A 16955-nucleotide genomic window follows, 5' to 3' on the forward strand; every position below is an offset into this window, starting at 1 on the left:
GGAGTAACTCCCATAGTTCTCCATGCAGCATAACCACTCACAAGTCATAGGCACAGTTGATGGCCTTCCCAGTGGTTTGCCTCCTGCCTTCAGAAGTTTCAGACCAGGCTTTATGTGGAGCCCTACACTCATGCATCCTGAACTGCTGCTACACTGTAGAGACAAAATAGCTTGACACCACTTTAACTTCCATGAATTATAGGATTTGTTGTTTGATGGGGCACCAGAGCTCCCTAACAGGTAAGGCTAAATATCTCACAAAATATCTTACAAATCTCAGAATTCTGTAGCATAGGGTCATGACAATTAAAGTGGTGTCAAACTGCTTTATTTCTGCATCCCTGATGTATTTACTTAGGCCCCCTTCAGACTGATGTTGAAGTTAACACACAGCAGCAGGCAGGTGGGCATGACTCAGGTATACATTTGTGTCCAGAGACCAGGGTTACCTGGCGTTGCCTTGCCACTTCCTTCATGCATTGTGTACTCCTAGTGTGAAACACCTCTACAAGATTTACCACTTTGTGTTTCTGCCGATAGTATGGGCAAAATATTACCAGATATACAATAACAATTTATTTAAAACAGGGCTTGGAAACATGTGGCCCTCCAGATGCTAGTGTACTCCAACTTCTATTAGTCCTAACCAGTGAAGCCATTGGTGAGAGATGATGGGAGCTGCAGTTCCACAACACCAAGAGGGTCACACACTCCCAAACCTTGATTTAAAGGTCTTAAAAAACCTGACTGGGTTTCATTTTTATTTGGTTTACTTGGAAACTTTGTCCTTGGCATGCAAAATGCAGTTAATATCATGGGAAAAGAACGAAGAAAAATACAGCTCTAAGGAAGCAATGGTACACATATTTATTTTTTAATCAGATAGGCCTGAGAATATGCTGTACAAAACACTATAAAGCCATCAGCTATAAAACTGAAAGATGGATGAATGTGTTTCCCACATGTGAACAGTTTGTTAACTGCCCGCCTATCTGGTTACAGGACTTTAGAAAGGGAGAAGGTTAGAGAAAACATGGTCAGTCTTGTATACCAGTACACTGCTGGCCACTACACTTACAATCTCATAATATTTTTGAGGTCTCACAGTTATGTTAGCTATAAAATGAAAATGGTTCTGAAAGAGAGAAACTCTGTCCCAACAATCCTGTATTTTAAAAAAGTTTTGAATTTGAGAGTGTGTCTAATTATTCCCTGCCAGCTACTTTTCTGCATCAAATTTCCTACAACCTGCTTTTTTCTGTCATGCTCCTTTTACGCCAAATGCTCTTTCACCAGACTTCCCATCACCATGTTCCTGACTCTCATACTCCATGTTCTCTAAATATGAGGCTAGAATACATAGCCCTGTTTTAACTGTCTAAATTATGCTTTTCCTCCTTGAGATCTTTACTCAAGTATTGGCTGCAGTCAGAGTTGGCTTTTCCAATGTTGTTTGAGAGACAGCAAAAGAGAAACAGAAGAGTGGTTTGGGACCCTCTGCAGGACCATTCACATGACAGAATGCCCCTTCCTCAACTGCAGATCCCAGTTTTCCATGGGTCAGAACTATGGCAGTTAAAGTGGAATAATAGCACTACAATTCTGTAGTGTGAATGGGCCCCAGAAGTCTATGTACAGTACTTTATCACATGAAGTGGAATTTTAACAGAATAAAATGTATTTCGTTGGTACTTATCACACTACATTGTGTCCGTCCTGCTGCTGCCTTGCATTGCATTTGTTAGTGTAGTTCACCTTTCCATTGACAGACAAAACCTGTCAATAGACTCCCAGTCTCACTGCTATTCCATTACTGCTTTTGTGTGATAGGTCCCTTCCACTGCAGTTCCACTTCTCAGGCAATCACCTGGTGTGAGTAGATGTAGTTCTGCTCCTCTCTCCTTCTCTCTCATAGTGATCATGTCTACATACACCTTCCCAAAGCTGGCTGCTGTGTGCACATTCACACAGCAGCCAGCTTTGGGAAGCAGTTGGCAACCCCGATGGCTTGTCCCCACTTTCCTCCTGGAAGGCGGAATCTGACAGTGTGGAAAACAGATCACATGATTATGCATCGCCAATGTGTTATCATGACGGAAAATGGGACATGAAATTGTGCCAAACTGGTATGCTTCCATTTTTAAACTAATGTGATTGTGGTGGGACAGCAGGCTAGTGTGATTAAGTCCTAGGGGCAGAACCAAAAAGTGAGAGAAAAGAGAGTATGAAGTCAATCTCCTCCTTCAGTACCGGTGCTCTAGTGCAGCCCATCTCTGGCCATTGCACTGGCAGAGTTGCAGTAGCAGCACAGTTATACACTAGTGTACCTTTACACCACCATAACTCTGGTGTTTGGATCCCTGATGTTGCATATCTGTGAGATAATTCATATGCAAGAGTGCTTCATTGACAGTTTTAATATCTCCAGCATATATAAGAGGAGCACACATTGTTTTCACAGCCAAAAATTTGACCACATAGGTGGCTGGTATCAGAATATTAGAGTTTGGAAACAGAAAATATCCGTGGCCCTATCGCACTGTGCAGTTACAGCTCTATGACTCTTATTTACCTGCTATGGCTATTTCCCATGGAATCATGGAGTTTCTAGTTTGGTAAGGCACAAGAACACACTGGCTAAGAATGCTAAGTGATCCTCCCTATACAGTAAAATCCATGATTCCACTGGAGAGAACCATGGCAGTTAAAATGGAACCATAGTGCTATAGCTGTTAATATTTAAGACCCTTCACATTATTGTTGGAACAAGTATTTTAGTAGATGGGAACAAAATATTGGCACTCCACACACACACATGCGCGCGTGCACACACACACACACACACACACACAGAGTTTGTCCTTGCCATATGCGGGGATCCATTCTGGACACACACACCTCTGTGTAAGGCATATTTCATATATGCTGGAGTCCCATTGAGTTGAATGGCGATGTGTTCTTGCACCACCGGCATGTGCACAATTTTGTCCCTCGCCTCTCGCCATCTGTGTAAGCTTAAAACCACTTATGACAAGGGAATGTATGCCAAGGGTGCACTATATATGGGATTATAATTGGAAACATAATAATGGCTAATCATTGTATATTCACTTAGCACATTGTTGTTTTAAATCTGTGACATAACTGAATGTTCCTTTTAAAAAATTACATAAAGTAACAGGCATGTAAAATTCACAATGTCAGATGTGTCAAAATGAACATTTCATATGTCCACATGTGAAGTATTTGCCCAATAAGAAACAGAGAAAACATTAAATATCTGTATTCACCCCCACCTCAATAAGGCCAATCAACAAATAACCAGTTCAGAATTACACTTAGTTCTATTAGTATTTCTATTACTTTATACAAAGCACATATAAATAAATTATTGTTGTAATCTTGCTGCCCGTAGTATAGTAGCCATTGGAATAATTACATCAGTCTGATTTGTACTTAAACAAGTTAGCAACCTACATGAATAAGCTATCCTGTCCAAATTTGCTAACTGTATTTGAGAGAGAAACAAGGCAAATATGTAGCAATTTATTACTTATTGGCAAATGAGGCCTACATGTCAACCGTCTGCAGATATGGTTCAGATGTCTGATTTATTGTAGTCCCATCAAATATCACATATAAATATTGAGTTGCACTTTGTACATAAAACTTACATATTTTCTTTAAATGACCAACCAATTGGTAATACTGATATACAATTGTTATTAATGGATTCCCATTAACCTGCAAACTTGCACTCATACAGTTCTTGCAAAATTGTTTAATGTCAAGCTGTGAGGAAGGGTATGCTAGATCGTGGAGGAAACTGCACAGATCCCTGCCACGACTTGCATTCCAGGCAGTCTCACAAAATTACTTGTACATCTGTCATCAAACCGTACAGAAACTATAGAGTATCAGGTTGCAGGGCTGCCCCACATGCTTGTCATAAATATGTCTATGTATTCACTTTACAACTGCTACAAGAGACTGCAACAAGGGATATAAATAGCACTTTATGAGCCTCCTCCTGGTTTGGGGCTCATGTGGATTTTGTAGGCCTTAATGCAGCCCTTGACCCTCCTTCAGCTGACCCTCTGGTTACAGCAATTTGCCTGAAGTAACATGATCACACTGCCTTGCTTTGTTGACAACACCGTACCTATTGATCAGCTTGATTCTTCTCTTTCCTAAAACACATGGCTTACATCTAAGGATTAAAAAAAAAATCAAGATCTTAGAAGTAACTAGTTGCAAACAAGTAGTTATTTTGTATTTATTATTTCCTCCAGTAAGGAATGTAATACAACATTACATAATGGTTACAACTTGACAAGGAACAACTTCACAATGTAGTTAATTTGTAATTATTTTTATATTGATGGAAGATGTGGTCTCAATAAATTTTGGAGGTCAAATTGCAAGTGGTTACTGGCAGCTGTTTCAGGCTCATGCCTTGTGCTTCTTGGTTGTTGAGGAAGCGGATAAGAAGAGAGCATGTCTTATACTACAAGCCAGCAGCTTCTCACTTCCAGACATTACATTCAAAGTAACTAAAAATACCTTTTGAGATACTTAGGAGAAATGAAAATATAAAGAGCTGCTTTCTAAAATCACAACAAGGAGGGTGAAGATCACTTTAGGCATACTTCTAATAATAACTGTAACGAATTACTTATAACTTAATTGTTTCCAACTGTAGCCAGCAGATACTCCTAAAAGCTGCATAAACAGCACATAAATTCATTGTTGATGAGCCCCTGCTATTCCAGGATTTACACATTTAAACACAGAGAGGCAGTATGGTTTAGGTATTAGAGTGCTGCAATAGGACTTCTAATCTCCGTGAAGACATGACACTCATTAGATGACTTTCACTCTCTTTCTCAGCTATTTGTCAGTCTAGATGAAAGGAAAAAGAAGGGCATGTATGCTTACTCAGCCCCACTGGCAGAGAAGCAATAAATAAACATGCAATTTCTATATAGTTATGATAACTAATAAACATGGTTGCTATACCTATGCTTCATGAATTCATCTAACTAACCTGTCTCCATCATCACACCTTATGGCAGTGAATTCCACAAGTTAAATGCATATTCTCTTGCGGTCAAAAACACACTGCAGAAATAACCCAGTCTGAGACTGCCTTAACTACCCTGGGTCAGTGCTAATGAATCTTGGGAACTGTTATTTATTGTGGCACCAGAGCACTCTGACAGAGGAGGCTAAATGTCTTACAAAACTATAGCTCTCAAAATTCCCTACCATTGAGCTAGGGTAGTTAAAGCGGTCTCAAACTGGATTATTTCTGCAGTGTGTTTTGGATCAAAGTTGTACTTCATGTTCTGAACCTACTGTCAAGCAATTAGATAGTGTGCCCTTATGTAACGAGTTTGAAAGTGAAAAATGAAGATCCTTCGCAACCCTCCCAGTTCTAGCTGGGGAATTACTGTAAATAGCATGCTAAGAAGTGAATTATATAGGAAGTGAATTAATTATGCCTCGGTGCATTCAATATATTTACTATCACAGCCTTATATGAGTCGAATCCCTTTTCACACAGACTTTTTAAATAAATTGCAAACTGACATATATTAGTATGTAAAGAGATCTTGTAGCACCATTAAGACTAACTGAAACTAATAATTTTACTAGTCAGTCCACTACAATATTGGCAGATTGCAGTGGGGATAGATGGCTCCTTCATTGGACAAGCAGTTAATCCACTTTGCATTTTAGTTCAATGTTTAAAGGAACTATCCAAGGTACACAACATATTTAGGGCTAGGATTCAGCACCTCGGATAGCTTTTGTTTAAGTTCAGACTAAAAGCCAGAGTATGGTGAGGGACAGACCACTGAAAAACGGCGGCCTGCTGGTGCCTGTTTTTCCACCAGAGGGAAGCTGCAGCTGCCAAACCGCATGGCTTCCCGCCAGCGGAAAAAGAACCCACAAAAAGCAGGTTCTTTTCAAGCCATGGCAGCAGCATAAGGTTACGTAAGTGCCATGTGGAGCTGTGTGGATGCCGTGCAGTGCTTACGTAACAATGGCAGCACCCATGTATAAGGGCGTCGCCATTGTTATGCGCTCATCATGTGCTAGGGTTGTGGGGCGTGTGGGAGCTCCGCCCCCAGGTAACCCTAGCATGTGACAAGGGTGTCACGAAGGGCTGGTATGTACCGGCCCTATATTCACCACCCCAATGAGATGGAAGCAACCAGCTGCTTCTGGCAGATTAGCAACTGCAACTCCAACTGGTGTGAATCCTAACTGACAACTTACTTCTTTCATTTAAATTTGCACATTTTGCACCAGCCCATGGATCCTGGTCATCTTTATGCTCTCAAGTGGAATATTCTCTCTCCAAGTTTATCCAAGCCAGGATGGGATCACTTGGAATGACTGCCTGCTTTAGTCATTAGTCTGAACTAGAACAGAACCATTGAAGCAATTGGGCTGACCTAGAATCATAGAGTTGGAAGAGACCACAAGGGCCATCCAGTCCAACCCCCTGCCATGCAGGAACCCTCGGTCAAAGCATACCTCACCATACAACAGCCAATTGTAAATGCCATTGGGGCCCACTCCAGTTGAGACTTATTTCACAACATACTATTCAGTATTTCACAGATTAAAACCGGGTCACATGTAGCTAAGCAATGTCAGAGTGTGATCAAGTTGGCAAACAGTAATGAGGAGAGACTCACAAGCTAGGATAGCCTGCAGCCGTTTGCTTTTGCTTGAGCCTACTGGAAAGGGAAAGTTTCCTCCCTCCCCTTCCCCCCCCCCCCCTAAATTAATTGAATGCAAAGTACTTGTGCACTTTGGATTCAGTTTGTAGTCAAACTGAAGTAAGCTGAGGATAAAAGGGGAATGAGAGTAGCAGTGAGAAACTGGGGCCTTTTAAAAGCAGCTGGAAAAGTGAGATAACAGAGAATTAGTGACTGTCCCTGCCAAATCAGGATAACTGGTAGGTATTTGTTAGTATTTACATATTGCAGGATTTCAGTCAAAGAGTGAAGAAGTCTATACAGGGTCTTGATTTATTTTCACACATCAGTCTCACTTTAAATATAAAATGTAACTTGGCATCCCTACTACAAGCACGTAAAATTTTCAAGATTATGTTTCTTTGGAGTCCCCCCCCATGCAGGGACGTAGCCAAGGGGGAGGGTTCTTGGGGTCCGGACCCCCCCCCCCCCTTCTGTTAGATAAAAGGAATGGTGTGTGCTGCTGCGCCACCGCACCCAAGCCCCATTATAATGGTGGCACTTAGTCTGGACCCCCCCTTCCCAAAATCCTGGCTACGTCCCTGCACCATGACCATTATCAGTGAGTTGGACCAGATAGGCTTTTTGCCTGATGCAACATAGCTCTTCTTAAATTTATTTTCTTATGTCCAAAAACAAAAGCAATACATTTGCTCTTTGCCTTGCACACAGAGGGAGCGGTGATGGTTAAAGTCACAATCTCTCTGTAGTGCCAAGATGTTGGAAAGAACCTTGTTAAGCTTAAGATAATGAAAACCAAACCCTTTAAACAGTGGCCAGGGAATGTTAAGATCATTTTGGGTTTGCTTGGCCATATATGCGCTAGTTTTGAGTGTCTCTCCAACTTTTGATGTTCCAAGCCTATACTAATTTACCACTAGCTTTAACTTTGAGACCTATTTTCAGTGAAAACCACAGCACAGAGTCCAGGCTTTTCTGTTTTCTGTCATGTTGATGCAGGGTGGATTTCAAGTCAGGATTATTAGCTCTGTCAAATACTAATAAAACTGCTCTGCAGACCTTTTACTGTCTGTGTTGTTCTAGACTTCAGCCCATTGACATTTTTACCATCTGTGCTATTACATGGCCGCAAAGGCTACACCCATGTAAATGAGCACTGAAAACTAGCCTTCTTTTTTAGTCTAGGAATTATTTTGTGGAATTATTTCACATAACAAAAACAGAAGGGAAAAGAAGTGGCTAATAAGATAAGTTGAAATAAAATTATATATATATATATATATATATATATATATATATATATGGCACAGAGATTTTAAAGCATTAAACAATAAATCTAATTGAAACATTGATTTAAAACAATTATGAACTCATTAAGCACAAATCAAATAATTTTAACAACCCGCCACATCCATTGTACGTCCCTCAGCCAGTTAAAGCCTGAAGGTCTATTTGAATAAGAAGGTCTTTGCTTGGCAGCGGAAAGAAAGTGGAGAGGGAGCGAATCATGCTTTCCTTGGGAGAGAGTTCCATAACCTAAGAGCAGCTACTTAGAAGGCTCTCTCCTGTAGCTTCATCAGAGAAACCTGTGAGGGTTGTGGGATGGAGAGAAAGCCTTTCCCTGAAGATGGTAAGACTTAAGCAGATTCATATGTGGAGACAAGGACTTTCAGATAGTCTGGACCTAAGATTTATAGGGCTTTATATATCATAAGCAGCCCTTTGAATTCTGTCTAGAAGTCGATTGGTAGTTAGTGAAGCTAGTCCAGCGAAGGAGAAAGTATGATCATGCAGATTGCCAAGTCAAGATACAATTCTCAAATAGCAGTTGCTTTTTGATAGCGACTCTAAGGTTACCCTATCGCAGGGTTTTCTTGGCAAGATTTGCTCAGAGGGGTTTTTGCCTTTGCTTTCCATTGAGGTCCAAAACACACTGCAGAAATAATCCAGTTTGAGAGCGCTTTAACTGCCCTGGCTCAGTGACAGGGAATCCTGGAAATTGTAGCTTATTGTGGTACCAGATCTCTCTGGTGTTTATCAGACGAGCTCTTAAAGAGGTACTATTCCAGTGTGACTCCTCTAGCTGCCTCCTGTTGCATGCTGGGATTGGCAGTTTTAAGGAGGGATATTTAGAATTCTCAGGCAGAGAAGTTCAGCTCCTTAAAACTGCCAATCCCAGCATGCAACAGGAGGCTGCTAGAGGAGTCACACTGGAATAGTACCTCTTTAAGAGCATAGTGTGATAAACATCTCTGACAGAGAAGGCTAAATGTCTCATAAAACTACAGTTCCAAGAATTCCCTAGCATTGAACCAGGACAGTTAAAGTGGTCTCGAACTGGATTATTTCTGCAGTGTGTTTTGGACCTGAGAGAAAAATGACTTGCTTAAGGTCACCTAGTAGGATTCCATGGCTGAGTGGGGATTCGAACCCTGATCCAATGCTCAATCCACTACACCACACTGGCTCTCTCAAATACCAGTATTAGGGCCCAAACAATGAATATTACCAGGGAGATAAGCAAGGTAGCCTCTCCCACTACAAATTAATCATAAGTATAGCATACAATGAAAGGACACATCCTATGATTGGTATTGACTAATGGAGAAGTTGGTCTCTCTGTTGAGTTGTTGCTTCAAGGTAATGTATCCATTTGAATCAATAGTATTTGCTCTTTTAGTCTTTGAATTACAGCAGCAAAGCAAGCGACAAAGCATACATAAAAGTACAATAAATGTCATTCAGAATCAATAATTAAAACAAAATTGTCAAAATTAAAAATTGTGCAGTATATACAAACTCTTACAAGAGACAAGATTTACTGATACAATAAATAACATTGCTAAGGAGAAGGGTGAAAGGTAACATTTAAATGTTATATCAGAATGCATTTCTCATATTTTCAGATCTCTGTAATAGTTTACAGCAAATGAATCTACACACTTTCCCCTGTTGTTGGCAGTCTTTAGTGAAAAAGATGCAGTCCTCCCAATCAGGTGCTGGTTAGTCACTTATAGGAGAAAACTTGGCATCTTCTTTGCATTCCAGAACTTCATTTTTATTTGATTTGATTTTTTGAAGGGGCCCTAAATAGCACATCCATTTCAAATGCTACAAAGAGTTCAGGATCTGGCAACCACCAAAAATGCAAAAAGATGACAGACTTAAACTGTTATTGTTTTATAATACATTATTAAAAACAGCAACCATCCTGTCCACAGAAGTAAATGGCAGCTTGTGCACTTGATACTGCTTTACAATATGTGCACATTGATATACATACAAAGATAAGATCCAACCAATACCAGATTTTGAGATTATGTTTAGTGAGACACTGGGAAAGCTGCTAAATCTGTAGGCCTATGCACACCCATCTGAGAGTGGAACTGATTTCCAAGTTAACTTGCATTGGTTTCTGCTGAAATTCTGATTTAATTAATTAATTAATTAATATTTAATTTATATCTTATCTTTCTCCCAGGACTGGGCCCAAGGCAGTGTAAAGTCTTAATTAACAAAAGTTTAAAAAATTAAATAACAGTATTATTTTTAAAGAGTGGTTAAAATGCATTAGAAACATAATTACTAATAAACTATATGAAATGCAGCATACCACTTCATACACACTTTGTTGCTGTATGCCTTCGAGTTGCTTGCAGCATTCGGTGAACGTATCACAAGGTTTTCTCAGCAAGATTTGTTCAAAGGATGTTTGCCTTTGCATTTTTTTTGAGGCTGAGAGATTGTGGCTTGCCCAAAGTTACCCAGTGGGTTTCCATGGTCTCCAGAGTTACAGTCCAATGCTCAAACCACTACATGAAGCTGGCTATTTCATACACACTACTGATACATACTTTAAATCTCAGAGGTCTGCCTGCGTGCTGATGGAAAGAGAACAGTGTGAACCAACTGGACCATCCATGAAAGGAACTTTATTTAATTAATAAATGAAATCATTGATAAGGGAATTTCACAGCTCAGGAGCAGTCATAGTGAAGTGAAACAATTTTTACAGTTGATACTAATACTTCAGTATAAGGGCGGGGCACATTTTTTCCTCCTCATTTGCCATATCTATATTCTTCCTTCTTGTGCATGATCATTATGAAATGAAAGGATATAATCTCCCTATGACCTTTTTTCAGGCTGTTGCAAGGTACAAAGAGCCCCAAACCATAACCATACTTGCTGTACAACTTTCTTTGTTAGAGTTATAATGCACCAGTGGAATACTACTATATTTTCAACTATAGCATTACGACACTGCAAAAAAAAAAAAAAAGCTGAGAGAGGAGGAGGAGGAGGAACAACTTGTTCCTCAAACCATAGAGCCACCAAACCATACCTCATTATAAAATACCTTTTGGAAAAGTCCTAGTAAAGATTCCAGGATTCAATACAAACAACACCTGAAAAGGATGGAATGACTGAATGTAGAGGTAGCAAAACTAGGGGGAAAAACCAAGGAACTATGGTCCGGGACAGATGGGCCAAAAGCAGTGTGCCGCAGTTGATACAAGGTATCCGGAGCGTGCAGCAACCGCATGCTCCAGAACCTGAGCACATCACGGTGACGGCCTAATGGCAGCCTCCCACCAATACAGGGGCTGCCATCTTGATGTAAGTGATATGCAGCGTACAGACATTGCTGTGCATCACTTACATCACCGGCGTGTCAATGGCGCATTTGTGACATGCGCTGGGGACCACCAAAAGAACCTGGTTTTTCTGGGTTCTTTTTACTTCTGGGGGATGCTGTGCAATTTGCGGCATCCCTCCGGAAGAAAAACCGGCACCTCCAGTCTGCCATTTTGGGGCAGTATGTACTATGCCTATGTTGTGAGAAGTCACCCTTCTTCTGGTCAATTGAACAGCAGGTTGGCTCCTGTTTTGTAGTAGAATGTTGTCCATTATCAGAAATAATGCAGATTGACACCACCTTAATTGCCTTGGCTCAATACTATGGAATCCTGGGATTTATAGTTTTGTGAGATTTTAGTTTTCTCTGGCAGAGAGCAACAAACTGCAAATGCCAGAATTCCAAAGCATTGAGCCATGGCAGTTAAAGTGGTGTCTAACTGCATTATTTCTGCCATGTAGATGCAGGCCTATTTAGCCCTAGTTGTGGAATACAGTCTGGAGAACTGCAAAGAAAAAATCTCAGCAGCAGAAATTGTAAGGACTGAAAGAACATTAATCTTTAATTGAGAGTAAGTTCTGAACAGAGATGAGTAGAAATTGGGCAGCAGGGATGCTTGCCCTCCTAACTGATGTGCAAAGGGGAGGACACGTGTATTGCAGTCTTTATGTGAAAGAATGGTGCACATATATATCTGTTAGAAGATAGGCAGGCAGACAGACAAGGGACTTATTTTGTAACACGAGAAGCGTTAATTCTTAATGTTTGTATCAAGGCAAAATAAAGTTTTCATTATCATCCATTTTCCTTAACAAAATCATGAGTGTGTTTTTAAAAAAAGCAACATGGGAACCTAACAGTAATTAATATTTCACTGTTTCTAGAAAAGCCACTGAAAATATGTACATTGTTTTGGAAGAACATCTGCAAAAGCCATGTACCCTGTTGCATTTTCCTTCCAAGATAAGCAGTACTGACCAATTCCTCCCCACTCTATTTTGGCTTCTGCTCCTGCGCCTGCCACTCTTTCTCTCTCCTACAGCCCTTGGTATATGTATAGCAAGTAATTTGAAATATTTCACTAGCTGAAGTGCTTTGGTTGAAATGAAACCATGAAAAGCATGTTTCTACTAGGATGAAGAAGGACTGCCTTGTTTCCTGGAGAGATCCAATAAATCTTGTGTCACACCATCTCAGGGCACAATGAATTACAGGGAAGGCAATGAACAATGACCCATTGACAGCCACCACGCTTCTGAACTTTGTACATCTTTTCAGCTTCTAGACAGAGGACAAAGAATGATGACAACATCCATCATTCACATGGTATGGCTTAGCAAGTCATGAAGAAGAGAAATGAGTTAAAGGAAAGCCAGTGCCCACTCCTCCACTCACTTTCCTTTGTGATTCTGGACATATTATTTTGCTTCCAATTGCTCTTCTGCCTATATGTAATAATAATGCAGTATAGAGGGTATCATGTGTTTAAGCAAGAATGGTTGACCTTCTTACTTTTATTTTACACCAGCTTCTAAATACTCCCACAGCAGTTGCTGAACTACAGCAGAGGTAGTAAATTGCTCCTCGGTAAATTGCACTCTTTCTTAATGTATACCAACTAGCCCATTTGGGACTTTTATCTCCCGCTATGAGCATCCTAGTTAGCCTAAAGAAACCTAAAGGCACCAGATCCCATATCATCTTGGAAGCTAAGCAGCTCTACTTAGTACTTGGATGAGAGACTGCCAGTGAATACCAAATGCTATAGGCTATATTTCACAGGAAATAACTGGCAAAACCACCACTGGGGATTCCTTGCCTAACAAAATACTATGAAATTCATGGGGTCACTATAAGTTGGCAGACGACTTGAAGGCATACACCAGTGGTCCTTCAGTAAAAGGGAAAACAATCCCATATCCAGGGACCTTCAGGAAAGATGAAAATAATTTCCTCACTGGGGTAGCCTTGGGACCCGGGAAAGTAATCCCCAGCCCCATGAAATTTGGAAACTGTCAAAAATATCCAATTCGAAGGTCGCTTCCGGAACGGTGAAATAATTCCCATACCCACGGACCTTCGGTAAAAGTGAAAAAATTTCCATACCCGGGAACCTTCGGGAAAGGTGAAAACAATTTCCAAACTGGGGTACCCTTGGGACCAGGGAAATATATATATTTTTAAAGGATAATAATAATACAGTATATGTATATGTTATATAGCAGTAAATAAACCATATGAAATGAATTTATATTTAATGTTTTTAGCTTTTATTTTGTAATGCCCTGCATTTTTCTTGAATATCCTACATTTTGCGATGCCTTGTCCTCCTTTGAGGGTATGACATTTGTTCACCCTGCTTGGGAGCATGAGAACATTTGCGGATGGCGCTTGCATGCCCATATCCCCACTGCCCATTTAGTTTTACTCTCAAGCAGGCCAATGCCTGAATAGTGCTTCGGTTACACAGATTAATCGTCACAAGAAAATGTGATTTCATTTTGTTTTATGTCAAATGAAAGAGAGCAGTTTACACCCCATGTTCAACCAAGGTTTACCAAGTGAAAGAACAAGTGAGCTGCATGCCTGTACAAATCATCTCCACAGCCAAATTTGTTTTACAGTTTGGTCTATTTTTCAAAACCGTACATTCCAGAAGAAAATGGAGAAAACACTACACTTCTTTAAAGTCCATAATTCAAAGTATTATGTTCTGCATTTATTGTGAAGTGGGCAAGGGACAGATTGTAGAAGATGTAACTGCTGAAGAAATCTGCTATAGAGCAATGGAGGAGTGCTTAATCTTGAGTAGATGAACTCGATATCCCCTTAGCTTCTTCCATCTTGCTTTCATTTCTGTATCTCTCTAATATTTTTCCCTCCATAGCAGTGACATGATTAAATTATGCCAGCTCAAAGCCAAACATTAGCTAATCATGATTAATTTGCCAGAGTTTGGGATTAATATGGGTGAGATTTAAATAAAATATAATAGTTGACCCTAGAAACAGTCATATTTAGAGTCAAGAAATGTCTGCCACCTGTAATCAATCAACATTTGACAATTTAGAGAGTAAAGAGTTCTCCACTTCTGGTCTGAAGCCAGCTGTTGAAAAGCAATAAAGTGGAGTGGAGCACGATTTTGTGTGACATTCTACACTTTACATGAAGATGCTGACTGCCTGTCAATAGCCCACTCATACTTTCCACTGTGTCCCGTCTGTTGCACTGTTGATCATGGCATCCTTCTCTCTCCAGTCTCTCACACTAAACAGTTACTGTATAGCACTGTGATTCCACCTTAACTGCAATGGCTACATCCTGTGGAATCTTGGGATTTACAGTTGGGTCAGGTACTAGAGCTATCTGCCAAAGGGATCTAAATGCCCCCCCAAACTATAACATAATTACCATATATACTCGACTATAAGGTTTGAGGGCCAACATTATGGATTTTGATATGGCCTGTGGATAGAATCTAAGGGCATCTGACAAAGGATCTAAAGAATGAAGCAAAGGAAAACAATGGCAAAAAACTTACAAAATTCCAGCAGACATAACTGTTTGTGCTCACACTAAAGAATGGATGGATAATTGAGCAGAGCTGCGTCAGTGCTTCCAGGATAGATTATACTCTTGCTTTTCACCAGGAGATGGTTCCTTTATAATACATATGGATAAGTTGACTCGGTTTTTTGGGGTCAATTTTTTGACTAAATTTCTATATGACTATATAGAATAATTACATTATCAGTGCCAACTCCCTATGACACCAGAAGGGAGTTATCCCTTGGTCTCATGTTTTAGCTCCCAAATCTCAGGGCCTGGGATAGTTCTGATCTTGCAACCCTACTTGCTAATCCTTTCTCCTGATAATGATGTATTTCTAATCCCTCCTCTTGTCAGCTGGGCTGCTTGCTGTATGGTATTCTGAAAGGGTAAGAAAGTGGCCATACTGGACAGGAGATTCAGGGAGTTGAAGTCTTAAAAAATTACTTTTCCAGTTCTAGAAAAGTGGTAGGGATTCTCCAAAAAGGGCTGTTAATACCTTCCCAACCTTTCCAACCGTTCCAACTTTAATTCAGTATCAAAGGAGCACTTTCAGACATGGAGACGGACAGATGCTCATATTTCCAACTCTACGATTCTATGATTCTATTTGCACATGTTTATATTATTGTTGATTTCCCATCAGCCCAAGACAACATAGCCATGGGTGAGGAATGCTGGGAGTTGCAGTCCAAAAAATCTGGAGGACCACAAGTTTACCTGTATGCATGCCAAATTCACCTGTATAAAGCTCTATCGCATCTTTTTTAGGCACATTTTGGGGCAGCATGTAAGCATTTAAATTGTTGGACAATACAGGGAATGTTTTTAACATCTTCATAATTTTAATTATTCAGAGAAAGAATTTTATGTTAGTGGTCACTTCAGGAGTTGCATAAAGATGTCTCTCTTCTGTCTGCATATCTTTCCCCACCTCTGACTGTTTTGCTTTGCTTGTTTGCATGTTGCTAAAGTAGCTTAAACTTCAGGATCTGTTCTAATTTCAGTTCATTTTCCCTGAAAAATAAATGGAACCACAGAACTGTCTGTTTTGGGGTTGTTGTTTTTTTAAATCATGCTTACATTGCTCTGAAGTTTTAACAGGACATTCCCTGGTGTTTAATTTCCCTGGTTGCCTATCATATTTCTGAACAAGTTCTTTTGTGGAAGGGCTATCTTTGGAGGAGATCTGCTGTTTGAGAGGGCCAGAGTGTAGAGCTGTAAGATTAAGTGAATTATAAAAAAAGAACTCTTGTTGTGACTGTAATTGTAGACATACTTCCATGGGATGAAGTCCCACTCAGTTTGGTGAGATTTATTTCTGAGTAAACATGCTTACAACTGGGTTTAATTTCTCCCTAAATTTAGGTCGCACCAAAGCCATACTCCATTCCTAAGCACCGGAGTGCAGCTTTGGTGCAGCTTCCAGATTCTTAGGATGCATGCATCATTTAAACAGCATACCTCCAAGGAGACCCGCAGCAGCTTTATTTTGGCTGTCTGTAACAGGCCATTGTCTTAGGGTTAGGGTTATTGAAACACCTCTATCTTTCTAATGTACAATTGCTTCCAGTTACACAGATCACACTTGCTAGCCTAATTTAAAACACCATTTTCTGTAACCATTTTCTTTTTCCCCCAAGAATGCAGATTTTAAAGCAGAGCTCCTCCTTAAATCTAATATTTCATTAAATTATAAGGTAGACATGTAATTGGATGCAGATGGAAAGGGAAGGCCCCCTTCAAGCTGCCATTATTTGGACAACATTGGTTCAGTGATAAGCTTCAAAAAGCCATAAAGGAAATCAAAACACAGAGAATATCTAATCTCTGCCTTTACCATAATAAACTGAAACTGCAAGGAACTTTGAGAGATAACAAAAGGACAGTGTTTGGTCAGAAGTATGGAATACTGAGTACCCTTCTTCTCTCCTAGTAAGAGAAGTCAGTATGGTTATTGCCATCTCAGACAGCAGAAGCAGACTAAAGAAGTGTTTTGAGATGCAGGGAGCAGAGCTTGGAAATTTACCTTT

Source organism: Sceloporus undulatus, chromosome 3, assembly GCF_019175285.1.
Source record: "Sceloporus undulatus isolate JIND9_A2432 ecotype Alabama chromosome 3, SceUnd_v1.1, whole genome shotgun sequence".
Classification (NCBI taxonomy): domain Eukaryota; kingdom Metazoa; phylum Chordata; class Lepidosauria; order Squamata; family Phrynosomatidae; genus Sceloporus; species Sceloporus undulatus.